This window comes from Protopterus annectens, chromosome 1.part0 (genome assembly GCF_019279795.1).
Source record: "Protopterus annectens isolate FY-2018-M chromosome 1.part0, PAN1.0, whole genome shotgun sequence".
NCBI lineage: Eukaryota > Metazoa > Chordata > Ceratodontiformes > Protopteridae > Protopterus > Protopterus annectens.
In genome coordinates this window covers 624,363,309-624,385,024 of record NC_056725.1, presented here as the reverse complement: position 1 = coordinate 624,385,024, position 21,716 = coordinate 624,363,309, and the positions used below count along the sequence as shown (strand labels likewise).

General features: G+C 44.1%; 1 protein-coding gene across 1 annotated transcript in view; it reads right to left on the bottom strand.

Moving 5' to 3' along the window:
- The window catches only part of BICRAL (BICRA like chromatin remodeling complex associated protein), a 1,536,848-nt gene that overhangs the window by 301,772 nt on the left and 1,213,360 nt on the right, over window positions 1-21,716 (bottom strand). The gene's annotated exons all lie outside the window — the stretch shown is intronic.

Here is a 21,716-nt window from a genome sequence, read left to right as displayed (position 1 = left end):
GGAACTGACAGTTTAATGCCCTCATGGTTAAGGTGGCCGAGGTGTATACCTTTTTTCCCCACCTTTCTAAGGATCTGGAGTCCCTCTCGGAAGGTAATGGTTTTTTTGCAGTGGAGGCCTTAATTCCCTTGGGGCCCTGTGAGATAGTTTCTGGGTCAGCTGCATGACTTTTGTATAAAAATTGGTGCGAGTCAGGAACCCGGTAATACCTGTCAGGTTTGACTGGTGCTGGAGGTAAAGAATCCGGGTTAAGGCAGGCCTCCGAGTACACATCATCTAGGATGTCTAAGACAGGAGGTATAGCTAGAGGCCTGTGCTGAGGTAGCAAGAGAAAGTCCCCAAGCCTTTTCTTGGAATCTGAGTACTCTTGGCCTTCCCAGTGGAAGTGTTCCCTTAATGTATGCAAGGTTTCCCCAAATGAGTAATCCTCTGGGGGGGGGGGAGACAGAGAGAATGGACTCCTCAGCATCAGAATCTTCAAAAGGGGAGTAAGAATGTTCCTGTTCATCAGAGTGTTCTGAAATAATGGAGGCCTGGTCAGAGGAGGGGGATTCTTCCTCCACTCTGGGCCTTTGTCCGGGGTTGAGATCCTGATAAGAGTAATCAAAGCCTCAGCGATTTTAAGCATCTGTTTTTAGGCATGGGGCCTGGGGAAGGGCCCTGTGGAGCTTGTCTCTTAGAATGCATGGCTGCTTTAGACTTAGTGAAAGCCTTGATAGAAAAAGAAGAGGAAGGTCTGAAGACACCTTGAGAGGAGGCAGACCTGTCTACATACTGAGATTCACCACCAAGAGTGGCTTCGGTATCTGTAGTCGGTGTGGGCGAGGAGCCTGCGACCTCGGGCACTGAAGACACCGCCAATGAAGTGTCGTCGGTAGGCAAGGGCTGCGTAGGCGCCTCGCTGAGAACCGGACCACCTGTAGTAGGCTTTGGCGTGGTGTCGGTGGAGGCCGCGGACCGCGTGTGTCGGTCCTTATCTTTGCGTTTTTTAGACAAAACTGGAGTCGGAATATCTGACGACATAATATAGTTAAATTTTTTACCAAAATAATGCTGGGCGAACTCCGCCCGATGCTTAATGGTGCGTTTGTTGAATGTAGCATAAAAACGACAGACCAAGACGTCGTGGTCTGGGCCTAAGCAAGGAATGCAGAGGGAATGAAAATCCTTATGCGGTATTTGCTTCCCACAAGAAATACAATTATTAACTTTGTCTGACATCGGTCTGAGCCAAGAAGAGTTTCCCCAACAGGGTACTTAGCTTTAAAGAAGACTTCGGTTGCAAAATTTTCGTAATTTCAGGAGCTGGCCGACCGGCACTTGCGAACTGCTTCTGCTTCGGGCACCGCGCGGCAAGAAAGACTGAAGAAAATGGCGTCGGCTGGTTCTTTTATACCCCTGGCGCTCTGACGTCAGGGAAGAAGCGACGACAACCGACGCCGGACCTAGACTTTGGAATTCGGCCGAACGAGGACCCGCCTGACGGCAAGAGAACCCATCTGTTATGACTGCAGCTGTATGCACGATGAACATCTCCATTGCTTAGATCTCTGCATTCCCTGGGACTGCTGTCTGGGGGGTCTGCTTCCCCTGGATCTTGGCTGAGCTGGCCTCAGGGCTATGTCTACTGAACCTCGGAGGCTGGACCTGTAAAAAGTCTAACTGTCTGCATTGATTTATTTTCTTCTATCTTTTTTAAGACCTCTTCTGCCTTGGTGCCACACAAATTGTCTTTGTTCAATGGTGCGTCCAATAATTTTGATTTGACATGGTCTGGCAAGGCCTGTTCCTTAAGCCAAGCTTGCCTTCTAAGGACAGAACCAATGACTGCTGCCCTGCAACATGCTTCTAGTGCGTCAAAGCCACATTGCAAGGTGTGCTTAGCAACTTGGCTTGCAGAATGCATAAGCTCTTGTAATTCTTTATTTCCTGCACAAGCAGGAAAGGAAGATTTTTTTGTTTGAGGAGTTAAATGGTATGCTGCTGATATTTCAGCATGTGGAACTGACACTTTAGTGCTCTAATAGCAAGAGTTGCAGAGGTGTATACTTTATACTCCATCTGTCTAAAGCTCGGGAATCCATGTCTGAGGGGGTGGGATTCTTAGCTGAGGTTGCTTTAATTCCTTTAGGTCCTTGGAACATGACCTCTGGGACAGCAGTAGGATTTTTGAAAAGGAATTTGTGACAATCAGGGACTCTGTAGTACCTGTCAGGGTTCCTGGAAGCAGGAGGAGGGGTGTCAGGTGTCAAACTGGATTCCATAAAAACATCATCCATAACGTCTAGGACAGGAGGAATGGCTAAAGGTCTGTGCTGTGGTAAATCTAAGAATTCCCTGAGCCAATTTTTTTGACTGAGGATAGTCCTGACATTCCCATTGAAAATGCTCCCTTAAAGTATGTAGGGTTTCACCAAATGAAAAATCCTCGGGAGGAGAGGCAAAAAGAATGGATTCCTCTGCATCAGAATCCTCATAAGCAGAGAGGGGCTGCATGTCTTCATATTCAAAAACCTCAGAGTCATCGGACTCCATTTCAGATAAAACTATTGGGGACAATTCTCTTTCTTTTGGAAGGGGTAGCCTGGCTTCCACTAATAAGCATAATAAGGGCTTCTGCCATTTTACGCACTTGAGACTGAGGCATGGAAGCAGGTGCCTGAGCTTGGGTCATCAGTTTTTTTAGGTGCAGTTCGTACCCTGGGCCTTATAAACTCTGTAGTTTTAGAAAGAACTGAAGATGCGAAAGAAGTCGTCGGTTTGTGTCGAGTATCGGTAGTGCGAAGAACTTCCTCAGAAGCTGGTACCTGCTCAGCGGCTCCGGACCCATCCAAGGTAGAGACATCCGCAGGATCCTTAGTCGAAGAAGAGTCTTGTGGCATACTGGACTCCGAACGGGTCTTGGTAGCGGTGTGCGAAGCCACAGAAGCGGGCATCAGGGGCTGCAAAAGCACCTCACTGAGGACAGGAGAACTGACGACTAACTTAATGGAAGCGTCATCCGCAGTTTTGGACCTGTGCGATCTGTCTCTGTCTTTATCCTTACGTTTTTTCAGAAGATCAGTAATCGGATGGCTTACTAAAGCCATATCGGAATAGGAGGACTGAGAGCAAAAATATTTTGCTACAATAAGGGCCTGATGACGTATAGTTCTGGCGTTGAACAAAGCACAAAAGCAACAGCGAGGGACGTCATGGTCTGGGCCTAAACAGGTGATGCAGTAAGAATGGAAGTCTCGATGTGGTATTTGCTTTCCACAGGCAAGACAATTGTTAACTTTTTCTGACATCGGTTAGAGCAAGAAAAAAGGATCCCCAACAGGGTACTTAGCTTTAGAAGACTAACTTCAATTTGGAAATGAAAACACAGGTAGCGGCAGACCGACACACATGCAAACTGTTTCTGCTTCTGGCTCCTTGGCAAGAAAGACTGATATAATGGCGTCGGCTGCCTGATTTTATACCACTGATGACCTGATGTCAGTCCTGGAGTGACAGCAACCGACGCAGAAATACTAAGCCTCTGGTATTCGGGCCAACTGAGGACTACCCCTGGCAGGATAAACCAAGTGTGATGACTGCAACAGTGAAACATGAAGAACATCACAGGTTACATCACAGCATGATGGAACGAGTCCCCAAAGCAAGGAGAAACAGGAAGATCAAGAGACATCTGAAGAAGAAATATGGACATGGGATAGAAAAATAGACTTAATATGGTGTAATAGCTATACAAAGGAGAAAGCAAAACTAACCAATACAAAAAGAGCAGCAACAAAGACATCTGAAGAGAAATACAGGCAAAGGAATCTGGACATGGAAAACTTTACAATACAAAAAATAAGAAGACAAAGAGGAAGAGCAGAAAATGATATTAGTAAAGTAAAGTTGTGCACACTTACCATAAATGTAGATGTTTGAGTGTATTCACTGTTTCGGTCATCACTTTTGGGTTATCTGCTTGCAGTAGCCCTCAGTCGGCCTGATTAACAAAGTCTTGGGTCCTGCGTCGGTTGCTGTCCCTACTTCCATGACATCAGCTCGTCAGGGATATAAAACATGCAGCCGATGCCATTATATCAGTTTTTCTTGCCCCAGATGTCAGGTGCCCCCTTAATAGGAAGCAATTAAATCTATAAATATACAAGGTTATACCTTCAACAAAAAAACAAATACACCAAAAAGCTTTTGAAGATAGCAAAGGAAAGTAGAGGTATATCAAAAAAAAGAAGGGGGCTGGAGGGAGGGTAAAGTACAGTTGTGTACACTTACCATAAATGTAGATGTTTGAGTGTATTCACTGTTGCAGTCATTACATTTGGGTAATCTGCTGGCAGGTTGCCCTCAGTCGGCCTGATTAACAAAGTTTTGAGTCCTGCGTCAGTTGCTGTCCCTTCTTCCATGACGTCAGGTCATCAGGGATGTAAAATATGCAGCCGACGCCATTACATCAGTTTTTCTTGACCCAGATGTCAGGTGCCCCCCAAATGGGGAGCAAAATATATAAATAATTAAAAAACACAAAAATATATACCTCCAAACAAAAGCAAATACACCAAACAAGCTTTTAAGTATAGTAAAAGAAAGTAGAGGCATAGTGAGAGAAAAACAGGGAGCTGGAGGGAGGGTAACCAGGACTGCAACAGTGAATACACTCGAACATCTACATTTATGGTAAGTATACACAACTGTACTATGTTCTTCGTGTTTCACTGTTGCAGTCATTACATTTGGGTAGATTCCCAAAGCTATGGTTGGGAGAATGGATTTATACAGCATTAGGATTGGCTATAAGGCCCTGAAAAACAGCAGTGGCAAAGCCAGCTCTGGATCTGGATAAAATTGGTAAGTGATTACGCTTGGTGAAAGTATGAACTGAACTCCAGGTAGCAGCTCCTAGAATATCCCTGGTAGGAACACCTCTGAGAAAGGCTGTAGAAGTAGATGCAACCCTGGTGAAATGGGATCTGATCCCCTGGGGGATAGGTTTTCCATGGTGCTTATAGCAGAAATGAATACAATGGCTTATCCATTTAGAAATGGTTTGTTTTGAAATAGCCTTTCCCTCTGTCCCTGCAGCAAATGCTACCAGCAGTTGTTCAGATTTTCTTTGAGATTTAGTCCTGTCCAAGTAAAATCTAAGCTGCCTGTGTACACCCAATGAATGCAGAATCTGCTCCCCCTTGTTCTGTGGATTGGGAAAGAAAGTTGGCAAATGAATGGACTGATTAAGAGCCATACTGGATACCACCTTGGGCATGAAGGACGGATTGGTCCTGAGTGACACCCTGTCCGCATGAAAGATGATGAAAGGCTCCACTGCCATATGGGCCTGTAATTCAGAGATCCTTCTAGCTGAAGTGATTGCTAAAAGGAAAGCTGTTTTCCAAGAAAGGAATTTTAAGTCCGCAGCGGCAGCTGCCTCGAAAGGAGGAAGGGTGAGCTTTTCCAATACAAAGTTGAGGTCCCAGGCTGGAGTTAGAGCTCTCCTGGGTGGTCGTAGATTTTTGGCCCCTCTAAGGAACTGCTTAAACAGTGAATGAGAGAAGAGGGGTGGTTCTGTGTTATAATGAGCTGAGATGGCTGAGGCGTGAATTTTGATGGAGGAGAAAGACAGGCCCTTATGAAGCATCTCAGTTAAGTATTGTAAAATCGGAGGTAAATTGGGCACTGTTGTGCTCATCCCTTGTGCTTGGTTCCAGGCATAGACCCTTTTCCATTTTTCAGTGTAAGACTTTCTGGTACTAGGCCTCCTTGCCTCTAAAATGATATCTATCACTGGTTTACTGAGAGATGGTAAAGGAGAAATTATGTAATTAGCCAGGCTGCTAGATTCAGTGTTTGAAGTTGAGGGTGCAGAATTTGGTTCTCCTGCTGCGACAATAGAGTAGGAGTCTGAGGCAGGTGCCATGGGGCCCACAGTGACACACTGCGCAAGAGGGGGTACCAGTGTTGGCGTGGGCAGTCTGGTGCAATCAAAATCGTCCTTGGTTTGTCTTGTTTGATCTTTAGTAGTACTTTGGAGAGCAGAAGCAGAGGAGGAAAGGCATACACTGATAGGTTTTTCCAGCTGAAGGACAGAGCATCCACTATCCAAGCTTGTTTGTGGGAAGTCCTTGTGCAGAATTTGTCGAACTGATGGTTTTGGGGGGAGGCAAACAGGTCTATATCTGGGCTCCCCCATTTGCTTGTCAACATGTTGAAAATCCTTGGTTCCAGTTTCCACTCGTGTGGATAGTACAGTTTTGTACCTACCATAAATGTAGATGTTCGAAGATCCACATTGCTGCAGTCATAACCTGTGGGTAGTCCGCTGTCCTCGGTCGGCCCGAATACCAAAGTGTTAGGCTGGCGTCGGTCATGGTCGCTCAGATCTGACGTCAGTACGCCGTGGTACTAAAGCGCATGACCGATGCCATATCCTCAGTCTTTCTTGCCCCAGATGTCAGAAGGCCTTAAAAAGAAAGGCCATAGCCAAAAATAGAAAAAATACCCAATCACCAAAATAGCAACAGTAGATACACCACAAATCACACAGCCACCCCAAACTACAGAGGGGAAGGAGGGAGGGTAAATTAGACTGCAGCAATGTGGATCTTCGAACATCTACATTTATGGTAGGTACAAAACTGTACTATGTTCTTCATCTCACATTGCTGCAGTCATAACCTGTGGGTAGAATCCCAAAGCAAAGGTAAAGGGAGGTTGGTAAAATCAAATAGCATTAGGAGCTGCTAACATGCCCTGTAAAACTGCAGTGGCAAACCCAGCCCTAGATTTGGAATAAAGTGGAAGATGGTAATGTTTAGAAAAAGTGTGTACTGAACTCCAGGTAGCTGCCTCCAAAATATCCTTAGTAGCTACTCCCCTTAAAAAAGCAGAAGAAGTGTCAGTAGCCCTAATGGAATGAGGTCTGATTCCAGCCGGAACCTCCCTACCATGATGAGAATAGCAGAAAGCAATGCAATGCCCAATCCACTTAGAAATAGTTTGTTTTGAAACAGGTTTTCCTTGAGACCCCAAGGCAAAAGAAATGAATAACTGTTGGGACTGCCTGAACCCTTTAGTTCTGCTCAAATAATAACGTAACTGCCTGTGAATGTCCAAAGAATGCAAAATTTTCTCCCCCTTATTTTGGGGATCAGCATAAAATGTAGGCAGATGAATAGATTGGTTTAAAGCCACATTAGAAACAACTTTAGGCATAAAAGTAGGATTAGTACGTAGTGAGACCCTATCCTTATGAAATATCAGGAAGGGTTCAACTGCCATTAGAGCCTGTAATTCAGATACCCTTTTAGCAGACGTAATGGCCAACAAAAAAGCAGTCTTCCAAGACAAAAACTTCAACTCAGATGTAGCTGCAGGTTCAAAAGGAGGTAAAGTGAGCTTTTCCAACACAAAATTGAGATCCCAGGAAGGAGTAGGAGCTCTACGTGGGGGTCTTATGTTCTTTGCCCCTCTAAGAAATTGCTTGAACAAAGGGTGAGAGAATAATGGTGGGTCACAGTCATAGTGAGCAGAAATGGCTGCAGCATGAACCTTTACAGAGGAAAAAGACAAACCCTTGTCTAATAATTCTGTAAGATACTGAAGTGAAACACTCAAATTAGGCACTGAAACATCAAAGCTCTTTGTTTTGCTCCAAAGAAAAAATCTCCTCCATTTATCAGCATAAACTTTCCTTGTACTAGGCCGTCTGGCCTCCAAAATGACATTCAAAACTTGTTGAGGAAGCTGCGACCCCCCAGGGTCTAAAACAGGATACGCCAGGCTGTCAGATGCAGGGACTGAATCCTGACATTGTGGAAATGATTGTTTGCCTGGGACAAAAGGTGTGGAATTAATGGCAAAGGCCAAGGAGGCTCCCATACTAAAGTCCTCAGCAGAGGGTACCAGTGCTGCCGTGGCCAATCTGGAGCTATCAGAATAATGCAAGGCTTGTCCTGCCTGACCTTTAGGAGCACCTTGGGAAGGAGAGGCATAGGAGGAAAGGCATAAACGTGAAGGTTGTTCCAACTGAATGATAGAGCATCCACTTTCCAAGCTTTTGGGTGAAACAGCTTTGTGCAAAACTTTGGCAGTTGGTAATTCAGTGGAGAAGCGAACAGATCTATGTCTGGAGTCCCCCATGCCACCGTCAACTGTTGAAAGACATGAGGATCCAATTTCCACTCGTGGGGATCCACCATCTGTCTGCTCAAAACATCTGCTAAGGAGTTCTGTGCTCCTGGCAGAAACCTTGCCTGAAGGGTGAGGTGCAAACTGAGAGCAGTCTCCCACAAAATCATAGCTTGTCTGCAAAGAGGGTACGAATGGGTACCCCCCTGCTTGTTGATGTACCACATGACTGTTGTGTTGTCTGTCTGAATCAACACTTGTCCTGGGTGAAGTAAATCCTTGAAAGCCATCAATGCAAATTGGACTGCTAACATCTCCTTCATGTTGATATGCAAATGTTGTAGTCTGGCAGGCCACGTGTCTTGAACCCATTTTCCATTGAAGTGTGCTCCCCAAGCCTTGTCCGAGGCATCTGTCGTTAAGATCTGACTCGCCTCTGGTCGGGTCACAGAGAGTCCCTTGTTTAGGTGACATTCCTGAGCCCACCACAAAAATTCCCTTTGGATGCAAGGTATCATCTGAATGACAGTGTCCAAATCGTGGCAGTGTTGAGTCCATACACTTTTGAGATACCATTGTAGCTTCCTCATATGCAATTTGGCATTGGGAAGCACCAGAATACAAGATGCCATGAACCCCAAGGCTTGAAGGACTGTCCTTGCAGTCAGCCTGGACCGTAGAGACAATTGTTGGAAGTAAAGGGTAAGATTTCTTTGTTTGCCCAGGGTCAAAAATGCCATCTGAGAAGCTGTATTCAGTCTCACACCCAGAAAGCACATGTCCTGAGAGGGTACTAGACTGGACTTTGTTTCGTTCACAGAATACCCTAGGCACCTTAACACTGCCATAACAAACTGTAGATGGTGAAGTAACTTGACTTTGTCTTGAGCCAGAATCAGGCAATCGTCTAAATAAGGATAGATTTGTATTCCCCTTAACCTTAAGAAGGCTATCACCGGTGCCAGGATCTTTGTGAACACCCTGGGCTTAGTAGATAAGCCGAAGGGCAATGCAGAGAACTGATAATGTAAAGTCCCAGCCCGAAAACGCAGGAACCTCCTGCAGCTGGGCCTGATAGGAATGTGAAGATAAGCCTCTTTGAGATCCAAAGTTACCATCCAGTGATCTTTGCCTAATAGAGGCAGAAGTTGTTGCAAAGTTAACATCTTGAATTTTGGAATGTCCAGGTATGTGTTGAGAATAGACAAATCCAGAATTGGCCTCCAAGTGTTTCCTTTCTTTGGTACAAGAAACAGGCGAGAATAAAATCCTAGGCCTACTTCTGACGGAGGGACCCCCTGGATAGCCCCCATTTTGAGAAGTAAAGAAATCTGTTTGTGAGCCTCCACCTTTTGCTGAGAAGGAACGTCTGGCATGCCTTTGAAAGGAGGTAAGGTGTGAAAATAAAACTTGTAGCCTCGATCTATAATGTCCAACACCCATTTGTCCTGAGTGACTAAAAGCCAATTTTTCCTGAAATGTGCCAACTTTCCTCCCAGAGGAGCTGCCAGACAGGAGGGATCTGGCAGCTGGAGATACAGGTCATTGGGTCTGTTTACGAAAAGGCTGACCCCTGCCCTCACCTGAAGATTGTGCAGGGGAACTCCACGTCCTAGGCCGGAAAGAACCTTGAGCATGAGCTCTGCCCCTACCACGTCTAGATCTGCCCCTAGACTGTATATCAGAAGAAGGATAAGCCCATCCCTTAGTAGGCCAATTTCTGCTAAACTTAGGGGGCTGCACCTGTAAAAAGTCCTTAACTGTTTGCATAGACTTAGCTTTGTCTTCCATTTTCTTCAAAACTGACTCCACAGGAGAACCAAACAGAACTTCAGACTGAAGGGGAGCATCCAAAATACGAGCTTTAACATGCTCTGACAAATTCTGATCCTTAAGCCAGGCGTGCCTACGAATAACTGATCCAGTGGCAGCCACCCTGGAAGAGGCCTGAAGAGCATCAAAACCACACTGCAAAGAATGCTTACCCACCTGATCAGAGGCATGAACTAAATCCTGCAATTCCTTACACTCAATGCCCTCTGCCAAAGCATCTACTTTAGATTTCAACTGACTTAGGAGAAAGTTCTGGTACTTCAGCATATGAAACTGGCAATTCAAAGCCCTCATTGCTAGAGTGGAAGAGGTATACACTTTTTACCCCACCTATCCAAAGCTCTAGAATCTTTATCCATAGGAACTGGATTCTTTACAACAGAAGCCCTGACACCCTTAGGTCCCTGGCTAATAGTTTCTGGGTCAGCTCTCGGGCTTTTATACAAATATTTATGAGCCTCAGGCACTCTGTAATACCTGTCTGGCTTGACCGGGGCAGGAGGCAAAGAATCAGGATTAAGGGAAGCTTCAGAGAAAACATCCTGAACAACATCCAAAACAGGGGGTATAGCCAAGGGCCTATGCTGTGGTAAGAACAAAAATTCCCTAAGTCTCTTTCTAGAATCTGAGAAATCCTGACCTTCCCACTTAAAATGCTCTCTCATGGCATGCAGGGTTTCAGAAAAGAAAAATCCTCTGGGGAAGCAGAAGGACTAGAATCCTCTGCATCTGAATCAGAATAAGGAGGAAAATCCTGAATGTCTTCAGCCGAAGACGGAGTAATCTGTAAAATGCTCCAATCCTTCCACCTCTGGCTCCACCCTAGGCCTCTTATCTGGAGGAGGCAAAGAACCCCTGATTAAGGTAATTAAATCTTCTGCCATTTTCAGCATATGCTTTTAGGTACAGAACCTGCAGAACTAGGGCTGACGCCAGAGGAAGACAAACCAGGCTTGACCTTGGAAGGTACCTTAGAGACAGAAGTAGAAGGCCTAACCACCTTATGCAAAGGAGGGACTACAGAAACCTGAGAGGCCCCTCAGCCTGACCCGACTCCTGAGAGGCCACATCCTGCAAAACTAAAGGCTCCCCCTGAGACTCAGCTGAAACCTCGGCTGGATCCACAGATTCCACCGTAGTTTCTAAAGAACCGGCGTCGAACGGACGACTCATCCTGCTTGGACTTTAACGATTTTTCCTTGCGCTTAGCTTAGCGGGCGGAGGATCCGATGGCATATTGTAATTACACCGCTTCAAGACAAGCCTAGCACAATCTAACCTGCTTAATGGTGCGCTTATTAAATCTAGCACAAAAGCGACACCCGACTACGTCGTGCTCAGGCCCCAAGCAAGGAATACAAAGAGAGTGGTAATCCCTATGAGGTATCTGTTTCCCACAAGAAATACAATTATTCACTTTTTCTGACATCCGGAATTAACTGAGGCAAGAAAAACAAAAATATTCCCCAATGGGGTACTTAGCCCAACTTGGTCTTCGGTCTGAAACTCAGAATACGAAAATTTCAGGACGCCGAACGGCACTTGCAAAACGCTGCTTCTGCTTCGGACCATGCGGCAAGAAAGACTGAGGATATGGCGTCGGTCATGCGCTTTAGTACCACGGCGTACTGACGTCAGATCTGAGCGACCATGACCGATGCCAGCCTAACACTTTGGTATTCGGGCCGACCGAGGACAGCGGACTACCCACAGGTTATGACTGCAGCAATGTGAGATGAAGAACATCCATGAGATTTCTGCTTAGTTCGTCTGCCAGTGTATTTAGTTTTCCTGGCAGGAATTGAGCTTGTAAAAGTACTTGATAGCTCAGGGCTGTGTTCCACAATGCCATGGCTAGTCTGCAGAGGGGGTAAGAATGTGTACCCCCCCTGCTTGTTTATGTACCACATAACAGTGGTGTTGTCTGTCTTTATCATTAATTGTCCTGGAAGAATGTGGTCCTTGAAGGCTGTCAGAGCATTCTGTAGAGCTAACATTTCGTTTTGACTGATATGCAGGTGCATTTGAATTGGGTTCCATTTGCCCTGAATGCACTTCCCTGCCAGGTGGGCCCCCCATGCATATTCTGATGCGTCTACTGCTAAGGTTTGGACGGCAGGGGTAATGTGAATGGTAGTCCCCTGTTTTAGTGGCAGGCCTCTACCTACCAAAGGAACTCTAGGCAAAGGCAAGGTATGATAGGATTCATTGCTTCTAGATCCTGTGAATGTTGACACCATAGGCTTTTGAGAAACCATTGCAGTTTCCTCATATGCAGCCTTGCACATGGAATTAGAAGAATACAGGAGGCCATGAACCCCAAGGCTTGCAGTATTTGCCTTGCAGATAACTGGGTTTTTGTGGCCACTTGTTTAAAATAGGTTGTCACATGAATTTGTTTCTCTGGCGTGAGGAAAGCCATCTGGGAAGTTGTATTCAAGATTGCTTCCAGGAATATAATTTGCTGACAGGGTAACAGGTGTGATTTCTTTTCGTTTATGGTGTACCCCAGACAAGTCAGTACCCTTTGAACAAAGGCCAGATGATTCAAAAGTATGTCCTGGCTTTCTGCCTGAATTAGACAATCGTCCAGATATGGGTCAATTTGAATATTTCTTTGCCTGCAGAATGCAATGATTGGAGCTAGGCACTTTGTGAATACCCTGGGTGCAGTAGATAAGCCAAAGGGCAGTGCAGAGAACTGATAGTGCGTGTAGCCTGCTTTGAAGCATAGGTATCTTCTGAAAGATTCCCTGACTGGGATGTGCAGGTATGCTTCTTTTAAATCTAGTGTTGCCAACCATGCATTTTTGCCTAACATAGGAAGCAGATGGTGAAGAGTCAGCATCTTGAATTTTGGAATCACCAGAAAGGTATTAAGAGTTGAAAGGTCCAGGACAGGATGCCATGAATTGTCTTTTCTGGGTACCAGGAAAAGTCTTGAGTAGAAACCTTGCCCCTTTTCCTCTTCTGGTACAGTTTGAATAGCCTTTATGCTTAAGAGAGAGAGTACTAGCTTTTGAGCCTCTGCCTACTGATTTGGGGGTAGATCTGGCCAACCGTTTGGGGTTGGTAATGTGTGAAAGTGAAATCTATATCCTTGGGAAACTATATTTAAAACCCATTTGCCCTGGGAAATGAGTTCCCAGTTTTTTGCCTGCAGAGCAATCTTTCCTCCTAAAGGAGCAGTGCTTGGAAGTTTTAAGGTTAAGTCATTGAGACAGCTTACCATAGGGGGAGTTTTAGTACTCCCTGATTTGGAAGTGGAAGCCCCCCCACTGCTTAGTCCTGTGCGTACCCTGGGACTGAAACCTGGGGGCTCTGCTTGTTCTGGGTTTGGACTGAGAAGGTCTGGAAGAGGCAGGAAAGGACCAATTTTTAGAGGGCCAATTCCTACTAAATCTTGGAGGCTGTACTTGTAGGAAATCCTGAACAGTTTGCATTGATTTAGCTTTCTTCTCCATTTTTTTAAGAACTTCTTCTGTTTTGCTGCCAAAAAGGTGGTCCTGATTTAAGGGAGCATCCAACAATTTAGCTTTAACATGATCTGGCAAAGATTGCTCCTTAAGCCAAGCATGCCTTCTAAGTACAGACCCAGTGACAGCAGCCCTGCAAGATGCTTTTAATGAATCAAAACCACATTGCAAAGTATGTTTTCCAACCTGTTCAGCAGAATGCATTAAATCCTGTAAATCCTTATTTTCAGCACAGTCAGGAATCAACATCATTTTCTGGTTAAGCAATCCAATAATATGTTGCTGATACTTTAACATGTGAAACTGACAGTTTAAGGCCCTAATGGCCAAGGTTGCAGAAGTGTATATACCTTATTACCCCATCTATCCAGTGCCCTGGAGTCTCTATCAGAAGGGGTAGGATTTTTGGCAGTAGTAGCCTTAATACCCTTGGGTCCCTGTGAAATGGTCTCAGGATCCACAGTACGATTCTTAAAAAGGAACTTGTGAGAGTTAGGAACCCTGTAATATCCATCAGGTTTTCTGGGAGCAGGAGGTAAAGAATCAGGGGCCAAACTAGATTCCGAAAAGGCATCACCAACAATGTCTAGTACTGGAGGGATAGCTAAAGGCCTGTGTTGAGGCAGGAGTAAGAAATCCCTAAGCCTCTTTTTAGAATCAGAGTAATCCTGGCTTTCCCAGTGGAAATGCTCCCTAAGAGTATGCAAGGTTTCACCAAAAGAGAAATCCTCTGAAGGGGAAGCAGAGGGAATAGAGTCTTTGGCATCAGAATCCTCATAGGTAGATAAGGGCAAATCCTGGTCATCAGAAGAAACAGAAATTTCAGAATTCTGGTCAGAAGAGTCATAAGCAAATTCAGTCCTAGGTCTCATAGGAGGGGAGGGTTGGCTTCCCCTGATTAAAGTAATAAGGTCTTCAGCCATTCTTATCATTTGTTTGTTAGGCATAGAAGCCTGAGCATGCGGTCTGGGGGTTGGTTTTCTAGGCATGGTTTGAGTTTTAGGCCTTAAAAAAAGAAGGTGGCATTGGTTTAATATGCAAGTCAGTAGGCCTGAATACACCCTCAGAAGCCGGTGCCTGCATAGCGGCTCCATCCAAGGTAGAGACATCCGCAGGTTCCACAGTTGAAGCATCTCACGGCATACCGGACTCCAAATGGGTCTCAGTAGAGGCCTGCGAATCTGAAGTAGTGGGTATCAGGGGCTGTGAAAGCACCTCACTGAGTACCGGCAGACTGGCGACTGGCTTAGGAGAAGCGTCGTCAGCAGCTTTGGACCTAGGCGGCCTGTCTCTGTCTTTATCTTTACGTTTTTTCAGAATGTCGGTAGTCGGATGGCTTACCGAAGACATATCTGGATAATTGAACCGAGAACCAAAATATTTAGAAGCGTAAATATACCGAAGACTGATAGTTCATTGGTTAAATAAGGCACAGAACTGACAGCGAGGTACGTCGTGGTCAAGGCCTAGGCAAGGAATACAGTACGAATGAAAATCTTTACGAGGTAATTTGCTTTCCACAAGAAATGCAATTATTAACTTTTACTGACATCGGTAAAGAGCAAGAAAAAGTTTCCCCAACTGGGTACTTAGCTTTCTTTAGTTGAAGACTTTGGTTCTGAAACTCGAAAATGAAAATTTCAGGAGTCGGCTGACCGGCACTTGCGAACTGCTTCTGCTTCTGACACCACACGGCAAGAAAGACTAATGTAATGGCGTCGGCTTCATGCTTTATACCCCTGACGGCACAGAAGATGAGACAGCAACCGACGCAGGACCCAAGACTTTGATAATCAGGCCGACTGAGGGCTACTGCAAGCAGATAACCCAAATGTTATGACTGCAACAGTGAAACACGAAGAACATCTTAGAAGATACACAGATAAATATAAAGGAAAAGTACAAAATAAGCAATTTATTGATGACCCAAAAAGTTTTACAGAGAATTGGGAAACAAGGTAAAAGGAACTGAAAGACCGCCAAAAAAAGAAACGGATACATTTTGGAGAAGTATCTATGAAGATGCTGTGGAACACAACAAAGATGCTAAATGGACAGAAGAAGTAAAAACAAAAAGGATAAGAAGTTTAAAGGTATAGGATATGAAATGGGATGAAGTAACAGCCAGAGAGATTGAAACAAAGTTAAGAAAAGCCTCTAATTGGAAAACCCCAGGCCCAGATGCAGTACCTAACTTTTGGTTAAAAGTATTAACGTCTTTGTACAAAGATGTAGCTATGAGTAAGAACTATTTATATGCACACCCTGAACAGACACCAACCTGGCTAACAACAGGAAAAACAATGCTCCTACTTAAGAGTGAACCTGCAAGCTACCCTAAAAATTATAGACCAATAACTTGCCTTCTGACAATGTATAAACTATACATGGGAATTGATGCCGACAGAGTTTATAGTCATTTAGAAGAAAACTCAATTATGGCAGTAGAACAAAAGAACAATAAAAGTCATATGGAACAAAGGATCATTTGTTGTTAAAGTCATAGTGGAGAACTGCAAAAAGGGGAAGAATCTAAGTATGGAATAGATTGACTACAAAAAAGCACGTGATAGTACCCCACCTTCATGGATAAAAGTGTCCTTAAAAATGTATAAGATACACCCTACAATGATCGATTACATTATGGTGACCATGAAACAGTGGCAGACGACTTTGCAATTAAGCCATTATAAAGGACAAATTATTATTCCAGGGATAAATATTCAAAGGGGGATATTCCAGGGTGAATCTGTCACTGCTGCTATTTTGCCTTGCCCTTAACCCATTAAGCTGTCTACTGAACAATTTAGGCCATGGATATAATTTGGCTTGTAGAAAACAACAGAGTGTAAAGACTTATTTCTCATCTTCTCTGTTGATGATTTAAAACTGTATAGCTCATCAGATAAGGAACTGAAAGTACAACTGCAAGTTGTCAAAACATTTTCAGATGATATAAGAATGTCATTTGGTCTTGATAAATGCGCAAAATCAACTTTTAAAGCAGGAAAACTGCAGTACCAGGAAAACATCAGTTTGTGACAAGAATGTTATACAAAAGAACTTGAGCAAGAGGGAGTGTATAACTATTAGGGAATTGATAAAGGATCAACAATAAAACATGAACAAATGCGAATAAAACTTAGTAAGGAACACTTTAGAAAACTTAAATTAATCCTGAAAACAGCACTGGCATCTTAGGAACAAAATCCAGGCTATAAACCGATTTGCTCTTCCTGTCCTAACTTACAGTTTTGGAGTGACTGACTAGCCAAAAAACATGTTGGCTAGATTAGACAGGAAAAGAAGGAGGATGATTTATGCTCAACAAATGATTTATAAAAATCAATGCATACCAAGATTATACATTCCCCGTTCTGAAGGAGGGATGGGCCTCCTTGAAATTGATTACATATATAGATCTGCAATTATGGGACTCCACACATCTGCTGACCTCACAAGACCCAAACGTAAAAAGAAGTTATGTACTCACCATAACATTCCATGTTGGTAGTTCATCTCACCCTTCAATTTTACGTATGGGTTCGGAGCTGATCCTCGGCTCTGACTCGGCCGATTTATAAGTTCGAAGACTTCTGGTTGGCTTGTGGCTAAGTAGGTATCCCATGGTGCACCAGTACAAACCCCAGATCTTGTTTGCTGCTCACTAGAAGAAATAACCATAACAGACAAACCAATACTAAAGGGTCTCCAACCAAAGATAACTAAGATATTAGTACCTCCAGATTCTTCCAGGATGGGGGCAGGAGGGCGGGTTGGTAAAAATGAAGGGTGAGATAGACTACCAACATGGAACGTTATGGTGAGTACATAACTTCTTTATGCTGTGTAGTCCAATTTCACCTTCATTTTTACATATGGGACAGTGTCCCTAGCACCTTATTCTTGGGTGGCTCACTGGAAAATACTCCTGAGTACCATGGAGCCAAAGGATGCTCTAGCCCTGGAAGCTAAATCCAATTTGTAATGTGTAATAAAAGTGTGAGGGGTAGCCCACGTAGCTGCTGCACAAATATTATCAAGTGGGACCCTGGCTTGAAAAACTGCAGAGGTAGAGACCTGGTAGAATGAGCCTTGATCTTGAAGGGTAAAGGTCTGCCCTCTGAATTGTAGACAAATGCTATGCAACTGGAAATCCAATTAGATAGTGTCACTTTAGAAACTGGTAAGCCCAATCTGGATTCAGAAAAGGAAATGAATAGTTGATCTGATTTCCTAAACTCCTTGGACTGATGCAAATTAAAACGTAGCTGTCTATGAACGTCTAGCTGATGAAACCGATATTCAGCTGCATTACAGTGATTAGGGAAGAAAACTGGGAGTTCTATGGACTGATTTAAGGTGGCATGAGAACAAACTTTGGGGACAAAGGAGGGTTAGTATGCAGTGAGACCCTGACTTTATGAAAGATCAAATAAGGTGGCTTAACAGATAAGGCTTGCAACTCCGATACCCGTCTAGCTGATGTGATAGCCACCAAAAACAAAGTCTTCCAAGACAAAAATTTCAATGAGGATGAGTGAGAAGGTTCAAACGAGGAAGATGTCAGTTTGGACAACACAAAATTTAAATCCCAAAAAGCCACAGGTTTTTGGAGAGGTGGCCTCAGCAGAGTGGTTCCTTTCAAAAAGGTCTTGCATAGCTTATGAGACATTAAATTGGTGTCTGGAAATCCTAAATGGAAATGAGAAATAGCCGCCAATTGAACTCTGATAGTGGCAGTGGCAGATCCTTGCTGAAAAAGCTTGGAGAGAAATTCCAAAATTATAGGGATAGAAGCAGTGTAGGGATCTACATTCATTTTCTGTGCCCAAATAGAAAATCTTTTCCATTTACTGCCATATAGTCTCCTAGTTGAAGGTTTATGGGAGGACATAAGGATATGTGACACTGAGAAAGATGCATCATGAAGCCTGACTAGGGATGGAACTGGAGCAGCCATGCTGTCAATTTGAGGGTGTGGATTGAGGGATGTAGCGAACCTGACATGTGAGTCAACAGATATGGAGCTAGGTCCAGAATCCAAGGATCGTCCAGGAGAAGAGGCTTGAGGAAGGGGAACCAAACCTGACGAGGCCAGTAAGGAGCAATGAAGATTAACTTGCATCCCAGCCGTCTGGCTTTCTGAATCACTTTGGAAATGAGAGGAAATGGAGGAAAAGCATACAGAAGACCCAGGGGCCAATCGCGAGCTAGAGTGTCTCTGGGTGTCTCTCCCGGAGGGGGAATGAGGGAAAAATAGCTGCTGCATTTGGCATTCACTGGACTGGCAAAAGGGTCACAGCAAGGCTGTCCCCATTTGCGGAAAATCTCTTCCGCTGTTTCGTGTTTCAGAGACCACTCGTGAGGCAGTAGGATCACCCGGCTGAGCTTGTCGGCTATCACGGTGGTCATCCCTGGAATGTGAGTTGCTACCAGAAAGCGCTGGGAAGAAATCACCCATTCCCAAACTTGCACGGCCTCTCGACAGAGTGGATAAGATGTGGTACTACCCTGTTTGTTGATATACTGAACTACCGACATGTTGTCTGTTTGTATCGCAATAGTCCCTAGAGGAAAAAGGTCTTGAAGTGCTTGCAATGCCAGGAGCAACGCCCTCATCTCCAGAACACTGATATGCAGGTGAGCCTCGTTTTCTTGCCATGTGCCTTGGACAGTCCTGCCGAGATAATGCCCTCCCACCCAATCTAGGAGGCATCCGTGGTCACAGTGGCAACGGGTTGGGCAGGAACAAAGGGGGCGCCCGTCGTCAACTGGTTGGGTGCTATCCACCAAAGGTGGTCCTCCTTGCATGATTCCATCAGCAGAATAGGGTGATTCAGCGGAAGATATTGGAAGGACCATTGAGAAAACAGAAGCTACTGGAGATCCCTCATGTGCAACCTGGCTAATGGTACTAATAGGATGGTGGATGCCATAGTCCCGAAGAGCTGAAGAACCCACTTTGTTTTGACCTTCCACAATGAGAGAAAGTGTTGAATTTGAATGATTAAATTCTGTGCCCTTTTGGCGGGGAGAAGAGCTGTCATGTTCACTGTGTCTATCTCTGCGCCATTAAAAATCACAGATTGAGAGTGCAATAATGCAGATTTTTCCCAATTTATGGAAATCCCTAATTGAGCACAAAGTTGAAGAGTGGCATCCCTGTTTTGGAGAAGTAGATGCCTGGTGGGGAAGTACGGAAACACCTGGAATCCCTGATGTCTTAGGTGAGCTGTCACTACTGCCATGTATTTGGTGAACACCCTGGGGGCTGTGGTGAGACCAAAGGACAGAGCTCGAAACTGATAGTGACTGGCTCCCAGCCAGAAGCGTAGGTGGCTCCTGGATGCCTTGTCCATTTTTATATGGTAGTAGGCATCCTGGAGATCTATTGAGCACATCCAATAGTCTTTCCCTTACAAAGGGAGTATCGACTGCAGTGTTACCATCCGAAACTTGTCCTTCCTCATGGATTCGTTTAATCTGCTGAGGTCCAATATTGGCCTCCAGTCTCCTGTTCATTTTGGGACTAACAATACCAATGCAACACAAATTGTACTACACTAATATATAAACTTTGAACCAGATTTAAACAATGTAAGCAAGAAAAAAGTTAACACTTAGCCAGAGCCAAGAGAAGCACAACCGAACTTGTCAACGCGGCAAACGAGATCTGGGGTTTGTACTGGTGCACTATGGGATACCTTCTTAGCCATGAGCCAACCAGAAGTCTTCGAGCTTATAAAATGACTTCCCTGCTTTATCTAGCAGAAGCATATCGGTGTCATGCAGGAATGGAAATCAAACCTCAAGTAGATAAAAATCAGGCAGCAACTGAATGTGCCAAAAAAAACAAAAGAAAGAATACAAGATGAAGGAACAGATGGGAAGGCAAGAAATGTGGAAATGCATAAATATAGTTGCAAGTAAATAAAACTTCTGGAAGAACCTCATGTTAATCAGGGACGAACGCAGGAGTGGTTAAGGAGAGGCAAATTCAAAACAAGAGATGAAAGGTTAATATTGGTGGCTCAAGATAGCGGGCTACATACATGCTGGTTTTGTAAAACCAAATTGAAAATAGTCAAACACCTCTTTGCTGGTTGTGACATACTAATGGCAGAAGAACTGTATACTGAAAGGCATAATAATCTGGCAAAACTGTTGCACTGGGGATTGTGCAAACATTATGATACTGAAGTAGCTGAAAAACACTGGAAACATGAGCCACCAATCATCATAGAAAATGATGAAGTTTACATCACATGGGATCACCCATTACCAACAGTTAAAAAGATAGATGCTACAAAACAGGATATAGTGGTCCATGAAAAGAAGACAAAAGTAGCATTAATCATTGAAATTGCCACACCCAGTGACTACAGTGTCTTGCGTACAGAGAGACACAAAGTCATAAAATATCAGGATCTGCAGGCATAAACAAGAGTAATGTGGAAGAAGGATACCCAGACAGTTCCAATAGTAGTAGGAGCAATGGGTTTTATAAAAAAGAACCTACAATCATATTTAGATATGTTACCAGTACATGCAACCCCATATGAATTGCAGGAGTCGTCATTACTGGGCAAATTGTGGGTGCTGCAAAGAGCACTTTTGTCTGACATCAAAGACTGAAACAATACTAATTTCATGAACTTTAATCGTACTTTGACTTAGGAATGGGGTCCATTCCCATCATGGTATTAGAAACCCAAAAGATTTAGAGAAATTAAAAAAAAAAAAAAGAGAGAGAAGTTAAAAAATTAACAATATTATGGGGAAGGTCCTAACCACAAAGGAACTCATCTGCCCAGTAATGAAACAGCACAAGTTGACACAGATCCTCTAAAACCCTGACACGAGTGTTCTCTTCAGTGGCAGGAAAGCTCTGAATGGCTTAGTGCTCAAACTTGTCTTTTTAGTAAGATCAGAGTGAGATGACTTACGATTTGGGCACATGGAAGGTACAATGAAGTTTTGGAAGCTGGAAAGCTGTTATATCTTATACAGGATATAACCCACATAGCTTAGACTACTGCAGCATGAAGAAGGCAATACTGAACCAGAACTGAGGTGTTTTGAAGGAAAAGGTTCCTTGTTTTTTAAATGGAAATATTTTTTTTCTAAGGTAAAATGACCTTGCAGAGGTAACTGCCTAGCACCCAACCTATAAATGTAAATGTATGCAATGGCTTCATCTGGGACTTTGCAATGTTTACCACAATGCCTAAGGTCTGACATGTATGAAATTAAGAATCCAATGTCATTAGTGGACTGTCTCAT